The sequence below is a fragment of the Macrobrachium rosenbergii genome, chromosome 58, assembly GCF_040412425.1.
Source record: "Macrobrachium rosenbergii isolate ZJJX-2024 chromosome 58, ASM4041242v1, whole genome shotgun sequence".
NCBI classification, from domain to species: Eukaryota; Metazoa; Arthropoda; class Malacostraca; order Decapoda; family Palaemonidae; genus Macrobrachium; species Macrobrachium rosenbergii.
The window spans coordinates 5,248,084-5,259,040 of NC_089798.1; the positions used below are offsets into that span (position 1 = coordinate 5,248,084).

Sequence of the window (10,957 nt, forward strand, 5' to 3'; positions counted from 1 at the left end):
TTTTAAGTGACAAACTGCTTTATTTGGTTGAAGAAAACTAAACAGAATGAATACAGCAAAGGATGAACACTTACGACATTTTCCGACAGACCGAAGTTACAAGCTGCAAAAAATAAAATAATGGAGAAAAAATCGGCGAAAGAATTAGAAAACCACACAAAGTTCACGTTAGCAAATACCCCTCATGATGGTATAGAATATATTACGATACCCTTGCTAAAAGATTTGGTTTAAAGCTGAAAACAATTCAAAAGGGTTGCTACACTAAACTCTAAAACCGGAATGTTACATCGCCAAATGCTCACCAAAGATAAGAATGAATACAGGAATAGGTGAGGATATGCTATATGTACCCAGTATCCATAACAGACAATGTAACACTGCTCCAAATACCATAAATTTTGACAAACAAGACAACTGTACCGAAGAATTTGTATAGACTAGGCCTATATACGCAAAATGTGGGAAAGGCTACAGTTGAAAAGATAGCAGTTCAGATGGGACAAGTGCATACTTTGCGGGGCCCAAACCTAGCCTTGTTAATAGGACACAGATCATAGCAGAAGTACAAAAGAGATTAAGCAAGATTAAAAAATACAACTGATGATACGATAAAAACTATGAAATAAAGTGCCGTCTTCTATGAGGTCATTCAGCACTTTAAGGGAAATTGAGTAAATGAGGTTTTAAAGGTGTAACAGGAGAAAAACCTAGCAGCTGCACTATGAAACAATTGTTAGAAGAGGATGGAAAGTAAGATGGGAGAAAGAGAATATGAACAGAATAAAAGGGATTGCAGCTTGGGGCCGAAGGGACGCTGTAAAGAACCTTAAGTAATGCCTACAGTGCACAGCGTGAGATGCACTACCCACTACGGGGAAATTAGCGCATAAGAAAACTATGAAAATACGTGAACATATTGATATGGTGATGTCAAGATGCACAAAGAGTTGGAAAATAACCTTCCAATATCACAGATTATTAAGTGTGCTGTTCCAGACAACATTTAGGTTTATAGCGTGATCACGACATACTAAAATACAAAAGTTATGACTAGAAGAACCTATAAAACTGAAACGGACAAATAAATGGGGCCCGCCAGATGGACCAAATGAGGTCCGACAGGAAGGCCTCCAAAAATAAACCTGGATGACGATGATAAATCCGCAAGGGAAGTAAACAGATCACACCCTTTTCCGACTCAGCCACACAAATGAAACGGCATGATACCAAAGAAAGCCTATCTACCTGTCAATACTTTTATCATCTTTAGTTCTCGGGATCTCTGGAAGCTTTTAACTGTACACTGGTATGGTACGCCACTACCCCTTTCGCAATTTTCCAACCGGTAAAAATTCAGATTCCCACAAAGATATACAGTAAAAGTCGCCAACAACATGACCAACCGGTTTGAGCAACCCTTCATACCATTCGGTTCCAGAAAGCGGAATTCACCACCGGTTATTTCTTTTTCCGGAATAATTCAGCCTGTCTCTTTAAAAGGCGGGTATGAGATCAACTAACAGGGGTTAAGTTAATTCAAACCTACTTGTTATACAACCTGTTTCACTCTTGTTATGCATACACATCTGAAACTGCCAACTGTACAAGTACATTCAAATGTGACTGGGGAAAATAAAATTATTTTTGTCACTTAGAAACTCGAAATACAAGGAGTGTCGAGGTGAGTCCTGTAGCATATATATGAAAAAGAAATCAGGTTGTCTGCCATCCAAAATTTCAATGAATTACATTACTATATAATGCCGCTGCTAGAACGACACGCCGCAAGAACGCCGCCAGACAGCAGTCCTCCCACCCACCCGTACCCGCTCAGGATTACTCTGGGAACAATCTTGATAGCCCTTGGCTGGCGGTCAACGGTAGGGTGGTGTGGGTTTTGCTGGGGAGGGTTCGGTCTCGAGAGGAGGAGGGATTGACACCGTGATAACAAGGACGCTCTACGGGATATGTTTGCCTGTTTAATTTCATCTTATTCTTTAAAGGCTCAATAAAAAAAACCCACACACCTGCAGGAGAGGAGGTGTCAACCACTGGCCTCGTTTCCAGATAAAACCATTGTGGCTCATGTTGACCTGAAGTGAAAAACTAAATGCTTGGTAATAAGTCGACTGTGGTGGGGCGGTTTGTGTAGATGAGGGCATGGGCCTAACATTCTCTTCTTTAAAGACTTGCTAAAAGCAGGACACTTAACCCTTTTGAATAAATCTATTAAAAAAAGGGGGATGACGATATCTGTTTTCCAACTCGATCACTAAGACAAATGGTATGTAACATTGAAAACTTTTCCATTTCTGTGATCATGTATCACAGGAAAATATACCTGGCTTATCTTAAATTCTAGGGCAACTTATCTAGACTACGTATGCAGAGAGGGCACACAAAAGGATTAATTGACTGACAGTGTAATATCTGGCGTCAACTACCTGGGTCACTAACTCCTACACAACACTATAGACATAACCAGAACAATAATGTTGCAGTCCTATAACAGGAAGAAATTAAAATTCAGCAGGGCCAGTTATATTCTAAAAATTACTTGAACGAAGGTCTTTCCGAATTCTCAAGGGGAAAATTTTATTTGGCAATGTTCTTACAACTTGTTCTGATGCAGAAAACATGGCTTTAGTAAAAAAAATAATAATCTGCCTAATGATGTTACAAGTCAGCAAATAAACACCGGTGACAGTTGCCCAAAAATTACAAAATAAAATAATAGTCGTAAACGTACACACTCACTGTCTGACTGCACTGACCACAGTAATATATAATAACGTGTAATCAAGGATGTTCACATATTCACATGGAACCACCAGAAATGCCATAGACATACTGTGCATACAGTACAGCCTTTCAGCATAGGACGAATGACTAGATGTTTAGCGGGATATGAGGGGCACCAATAACCCTTCCACTAACAGAGGGGAAATAAAGGGAACTCTAAAGTGCCGGCTCCAGGGTAAAAACGAATAGCTTGCGACATTATAATTTTAGCTGCCGAATCAATGAAGAACCCCATGTGCAAAATTAAGTCACACCATACCTCATTCACATATCGCACCTATGAAGAATACTGAGTTTCCAAACCTTAAAACCTGTACACTCTGCTTTTCTCCATTCATGGATTATGTTGCCTTTCCATTTCAAATCCTTCCACCGAACTAGGCTATAGGCCTTCCTCGTCCTCCCCATTCTCTCCGCACAATAAGAAAACACACACACACTATATATATATATATATATATATATATATATATATATATATATATATATATATATATATATATATATATATATATATATATATAATTACCAGATGACTTTGCCTCTTTGACGGTGGTTCTCCCGAAGATGCAAGTCTTTTTTAGGTTGCTGGCTAACTTCCAGGTACATCAACAGATTTGTGCTTTGATATAATGAGTCTAAAGCATTACAGCGCACCCTCCAATCTATCCAGGAACTTTCTGCATCAGCCTACAATTAAAGCTGAATTGGTATAATTATGCACATTTACGTGGCCTTAATATTCTGATGAATAGATTAAGGGTATACAGTATTTTGAATATGTGAAAAAAATGAGGACACTTTCAACCCAAATTCTGTATTATTACAGCCTAGTCCATCCAAGTCTGTCTATGCATACATACATACAACATAGTTTATATATATATATATATATATATATATATATATATATATATATATATATATATATATATATATATATATATACATACTGTATAGCCTATATCAAATAGAGGGAGCCCATAAAAATGCCAAGATGTGGAAAATAAAGGCTATATTTCAGAGACCAAACTGTCTCCCTCCTCAGACAAATATAATTATATTATATATACATACATACATACATACATAGCCTACATACATACACCACACACAAACACACATACATACACACATACAAACACACATATATATATATATATATATATATATATATATATATATATATATATATATATATTAAGATATATATATATATATATATATATATATATAAATGGATGAAAAATGTTATATTCAAGACAATGAAGTAGAAGATGAAGATGAAAATTTCCCAATTGGCGTCATATTCAGTAAGTGGATATGAAAATGACTTACCTGCAACGGAACTGGAATTAGCTATTGTCACCAGCATATCCATAGAAAGCTGGACCCAAGGTGGTTTCATGTGACGGCTTTCAAACCATGGAAGCTCACCTACTGCACTGAGCTCTGGAATCCAAACTATCAACAAGCAGCAAGAATGAATGTCCTTGTTAGGGCCCTGAAGAAACCCATACATTGTACAAACTTCATTAGTAAATACTTGATGGCACACTTCAGAAGTAAGTAATGATGCAAGTATGCTGGCATTATAAAGGAGACCCTTGTTGGCAGTGCTTACTGAAGTCAAGGAAAATGGAATATAGTTGGTCAAAATGGCACTGAACACTACCATTTCCAACAATGGAAACTTGGCTCTACTGGAAGACTAACAAGAGTGTAACCTTTCCTCTTATCTGAGGAAGGTTTTGAATCACGCTCCTCTTTGGGTATATACTTGCTTGATCTGACTGCACTTAGGCTACCTGGGGGAAAGGCCAATGTACCTTATGAAATTTTCATAGGCAGTGGCAAGCTTGCTAGTTGACATAGGCTGTTTACCCACAGGGCCGTAAGGTCACTGAATGACAAACACGCACCAATACTTAGTAGGGGACAAAATAATACCTGTACTGTACTTTGATAATTATTCACCAACACAAAAATCAATTTCAGAAATGGTGGACTGAAGGTCACTAATCACTAGGATTTTTTTTTTGTAGGGAATATGAGTAGGATGAGAATAAGTTACATAGGCTAATTACCAATAGCATCATGAAGACCTGTGTTGTATTGTAAATCCATTTTTGTTGCTGCTTTGAAAGTGATCCATAACCATGGACATTGACTGGAAAGTTTTGGTCACTTACAGTGCATGTGCACTTTGTTTTTGTTACATAATAGCTAATTTTCTAGCCAATTTCTAACAATTTCCAGACACATTCTGACTCCCCCCACTCCTTTCAACATCATATATATTTAGTTTAAAAATGGCTGCTTTAGGCTATGTGCAACAACTGCCGATGGCAAGGGTGCTAATTTCATTAATTTTATGTGATAATTCAACACCTAAAGAACTCTACCCACCTGGAAGTGCCATAATCCCATCCCTTCTATTGATAAATACCTCTCCCCGGTGAAGTGAACTACCAAGACTGAGACAAGAGGAACAAATGTGTGCCTTGTTGTACCTCCCAACCTCGAGGTAAGGAATATGTTGCATGCTATGCTGAGGTGGAGACGGGGTGTAAGTAAAGAATTTAATTTTTATGATTTATCACACTCTGGTTAGGAGAGAGAGAGAGAGAGAGAGAGAGAGAGAGAGAGAGAGAGAGAGAGAGAGAGAGAGAGAGAGAGAGAGAGAGAGAGAGCTCAGCCAAGTGAAGACCCAGTGGCCTAGGTTAAGAAAGGTAAGGAGCATCCCTATAGCCTAATTGGCCTGTATGACATTTTCCTTTTTAAGATGTTTTTGATATACTGACTACAGCCACGTATCCTTTTTGGTTCCCCTTAATAATCCATTTTCCAAAAACTTGCTGTAAGAATGATAAAACATGAGATGAGTATGCTAGGTGGAAACATATAGAACTATGGTTCATTTACTTGCCACAATATAGTAATACCAAGGATAACATTCTATTGTACCAAACTTTAAAGAAAAGATGGGATTCCAAACTCCACTATTGTATATCTATTCCCATCATGGAGCTCTGAAAACATCGTTCAAAGAATGGGGACATGCACTGGAGAAGGCGTTCTTAATAGGTTTGCCAGTAGCTTTGTACCAGTCTTTTCCTAATAGGTTTGCAGGAACTACTTTATCCCTTTTGTCAGGAGGCTCAGTCTGTTCCAGAATGATTGGTGTGCATCATATTTGAGTTATTTCTGTACCTTATATTTCCATAGCTTTAGCTGACCATGTTAGACTGCCCGTATTTTGCTCAACTTCAATAGGCCAAACATTTTTTTTTATCTAAAAAATTTATACATTTTGTCCCACCCACTACGGTACTTTCTCTTCATATAATAGATAAATATTAAAAGAAAAATACCAATTTACTAATCATTTTACTATACTGCCCAGGTTTATGGGGATAATTATAAAAATTTATTAGGAAGTGATAAATATCACTAGGATAACGCACTTGTGCTACAACTGACTGGACCAAAGCGCACAAAAAAAGGGGGGGGAGGGTTCCGGCAGCCAGATCTGATGTAGTTAAAAACCAAGAGCATTTTGATGCACCCATCATTTCTGCCAGTGCCTGCTGAAGAGCTAGGTATTTCTGCCTACCCGCAATAAAATACTGTGACAAAGCTGAAGATTTTCTGGATTAACAGTATTGTAGTGCATGTAAATAACATGATGATTGCGAGATAATGTTCAGCAGTCTAATAATTACCTAAGAAATCAATAACAACGCATTCATTGATTGGAGAGTCGACACTTTCCTCCCTGCTGAGTTATAAAATTCTTGAATATGACATCATCAGAACCATAAGGTAATAATTTTGGCTTTTGTTGTTTTTCATCATCTGACCAACAATTTCTCACTGGACAAAACTGTAATGGGTAAAAAGTACAAGAATACTGATTCTATATCGAAAGTTTTTTTTTTTTTTTTTTTTTTTTTTTTGCTAGTTAGTTGTGTTTGCTATAGCAAGTGATGCGCCATGACAAACCTTTGATATCCCACATAACCCCAATCTGAGTTCATGCGTCTGTGAAGACTGTTTAACGTGTTATAACATAATTTACGAAGGAAATAACATGACCAACTTCTAACTAGCCTGAAAGTGTGCTGGATCTGAAGCGACTAACCCTCAAGGGGTATGCAATTTTAAACGTGGAAACAGTCTATGGTTTTTCTGATAACCACTCACAGGGAAACAGTGTCCTATTTGCATGTGTTGAGGCTCGGAAAATGGCTCACTTTGTGATTTTAAACGCGTAGCCTAACCGAGTTCTGATAGTTTGCAACGTGATTTGGTTGAATCTATCACTACTATAGGAACTGCTGATTTATCTATTAAAGGCCTCCTGACTATTTATAACGGGAAACCATTATAAATGGTTAGTAAGGAAGAGGTACAATGTATAAAAAATAGCCATGGTATAGCCTATATACAAGCTTGGGTTTAAGTTACACCATTCCTGGTCTTAGTTTCGCCCCTTGTTCTGCCAAGGATAGGTTAAATCACAAAGTTAGGTTAGGATGAATTCCTGTAACTTCTTGCTATACGTTAATGCTTTATAAATTCGCGATCAAATGTTGCTGTTGACGCGAATGAGATGTGTATTCTGCTAATGCTTACACTGTGATTTAACCTATTTGATTTACGAGATTTCATACTTAACTGACTTTTGCAATGCAGTACACTCATTTTTAGCTCCTCCCAAAAGAACCTGGCTCCTCAATGGGATCCCGCAAAAATGTTTGGGGGGGGGTATGTGGAGCTTAGCCACGCTGGTCGGGCGATTTTTGTTTCTTCATATTTTCATTCACTCTAATAACCAAATCCCGGTCTTCAAAACAATGGCACAAAACATTTTTGCTGATCTGTTCTGCAAAGTTACCATGAGCTAATTGTATGAACGTGGCTGTGGGCACTTATCTTGATTTTTCTGGATCTAACACCTGTTGGGGAAGAAGTTTGCATTTAATGCAAACACACATTTTATATAATGCAAATATACATATATATATATATATATATATATATATATATATATATATATATATATATATATATATATATATATATATATATATATATATATATATATATATATTGTGCATATACATAAAACACGCTGTACGGAAAAAGACGAGAACGCAACCGACAGCTGATCGGTTGACCGGTAAACAAGTAAGCGGTATCCATTATCACAATCGCTGAAATTCATTTTCATCCCCACCCCCCTCCATCGACAAACGCCCACAACTAAACACTGCCTTCTCTGGTTTATTCCTAATAAAAAAATTAAATAAGTACAGCTATTCCAGACCGAAAATTTTTAAAATCATAAACATTACAACTAGTAGGCTAATTCTATTAATTTAAAAGCCCTGCTTTCGTTAACTATATATATACAAAGTTCGGTGGAGTGGGACCCCCAGAAAACACAGTACGGTAAAACATTGTCTCCTTTACAGTTTTACAAAATCAAGACATAAAATGGGACCGAAGTGGAAAATGCAAAACGTACAGAGCTACGCTTAGAAAAAAAATGCACAACACAAGTTGACGTTCAACCGTAGGCTATCAATGCATACACACGATTCCACGTAATGCCCTATTTATTTAACACTGTTCTGTCACTCTTCGATTAGGAGGGTGTCAAAATCTGCAGTCCACGACCAATTTAGACGGCAACCAAGGCGTTAATTCAAAGTCTTCGAACTGGCTATGCATACCCACAGCATAACATATGCACACCAACCGTTGCATTAGTGTATTTAATCGCCGATGTCAGTCACAGTCTAGCTATATCTATATTCAAGCTAAGCAAATGAAAACGAACCTACTCATCGAATGAAGGGTAAATATCTGTCGAATAAATGGTCATTACCTACAGTAATCCTAGATCTTAATACATCTAGGCTACTTATAAGTGGACGGTGTCACTCGACAATAAGCTAGAGGACTATACTTGCCTGCCTGCTCGACATGCCTATGGTATAGCCAATATGTAATGCTGAGGAGTAGTAGCTTGTTTATTCAATGAAACATTAACAGGCGAGGCATTTTTACAGTGCTATGACGTAGCTGGCTGGCTACTTCCTAGCCTACATAAACATGTAACTGTAGAATATACCACAACGTGGGTATATAGTAGGTCCCATCTGGTTACTTTACATTGAATATCCTATTTCGGCATGACACTGAACTCAAGGAAACGAATTTCCCTTATCAAAACTACAAAATGCACTAGCCATATTATTTACCTTTACTATGAAAATCTAGAGGTTTTAGAACATAACTCACCTGACTCATTGGAGATCCTCATTGCTGCTAATCCATGATAAGCATCTACAATAAATGATAGAAGTTTGTTATGATATATCCAAACACACACACACAAAAACACACGCTTCAGGTTTTTTCCGAGGGGTTCTCTTAAACACACACAAGCGTTATCATGAGAGAGAGAGAGAGAGAAAGAGAGAGAGAGAGAGAGAGAGGGAGAGAGAGAGAGAGAGAGAGACCAACCCTCCTCCTTCTCCTCTGCTCTGCACTCGGCTTAAATATTTATTTTTTTCTTTTTACTTCCCTCGATTCCTCTTGGGAGGCACTACCGCACTTTAAATCGCATCCACTTTTATTATCACTTTGAAACTCCGTATGGAACCTTTCATGCACTCGCAGGAGCCGTAGATTTAATTATTATGCGGCCTCTCACTCACAGAAGCCATGCGGAGAAAATCGACACAGATACTCATGCCGCGACACCTTCACAAACACTAACACAAAAACCCTACATGTGGCACCACCGCAACACTGACGAAAGGAAAAGGACGGCAACGCTGCGATCCACTCTAGGTCACGTGACCACCTATCCCGTGCGACGATTGGCCCATGCTCCTCCACTCCACCGTGGCGGGAAAACATCACAGGGAACCGACATTCAAAAAGGAACCCCAAAAAGCTCCCCCCCCCACCCCCCACACGCATTCTTAAGACTCACATCGACCCCACAACACGTACGTAGGTTTATCAAAAAACCCGCTGGTAGCCACTTTTCTTCTTTATCTTCATTAGTGGGTTTAATTCTCTATCTTTATTCCTTTTCCTCATTAATGTACGAATTATCTCCGTCATTGTTTCGGCGCTACCCCCCCCAATACCCCACCCCTGTTCATCGAGTCTGCTGCCTTCTTACATTCTTTGTTGGCTGAACTCCCGAGACACGATGGCTGCTGCTTCTGCCGTTGTCTTAATACATTTTATTTAACAAAACTAATACGGCTAGGTCATTATTTATTGATTTGAGGTACGGAAAATATGTCAAGAACTAACCAAATTGACTCAAAAGTCAGTGTAATTGGTTGCATGGGTGTATGTATGATGTTGTTTAACAATCTTAGACCCAATCTCATTACCCATCGAACAATTATTTTAAAAATAACAAAAGTAACATTACAGGGACTTTAAGTACCACACATGAAAGAAGGTAAACAATTCATCAGATTAATGCCTGTTTTATGAACCTAAGGGTGACTGATTAGATTTCAGCTTTCTGTATTGTTAATCAAAGCTATATTTCCCATTAACTATGGCGTTGTTCTTCCATGCCAAGTTTGCCAAGCTTCTCCATTGTCCATCCCATGGTTGTGTGACTTGTGTACATTTCTTACAAAGTCTCTAAGTGATGAGGTCATACATTGTGCGATTTCTAAAAAGGGCAACTTCGTTATCCTCGATATGATTTTACATAAACTCTTTGGGATTATTTTTATAAATGTATATTTAGTACATGTTTAAACTCATTTAATACTTCTAAAAGAATAGAATTTTTATTATAAAGCCCCATATAACTTGTATGCTGTAGCCGAAAATTCGTTTATTACACGCGTTCGAACATTTAATCCTCACAAGTGACGTCACATCACGTGACTATTTCTCTCTTCCCATCCAACAACAGCTCTTACGGCTGCGTATCAACAAATTATTGAATTATTCATTACGGGCAATCAACATAACAAAAGCGAAAACAAATAATAAAATTTAGCTAGAATAATGAGAGTTAAATATCCCTTATTATGGTTTCCTAAAATTGGAATGTCATATCTGATGTACCATTTAAAAATAAGATTGGAACCTTCTA

The 10,957-nt window shown here is 37.8% G+C and overlaps 1 protein-coding gene across 2 annotated transcripts in view; it reads right to left on the reverse strand.

Moving 5' to 3' along the window:
* Positions 1-9,603, reverse strand: part of LOC136837204 (collagen alpha-1(I) chain-like) — a 505,330-nt gene extending 495,727 nt beyond the window's left edge. The window contains exons 1-2 of one of the 2 annotated variants that reach the window (XM_067101873.1): positions 9,537-9,562; positions 9,118-9,162 (exon numbers count right to left, since the gene is read on the reverse strand). The gene's annotated coding sequence lies outside the window, so the exon portion shown is untranslated. Of the gene's footprint in view, positions 1-9,117 lie in introns of both variants that reach the window. The other variant, XM_067101875.1, reaches the window with a different exon arrangement.
* Between the last annotated feature and the right edge of the window lie 1,354 nt (positions 9,604-10,957).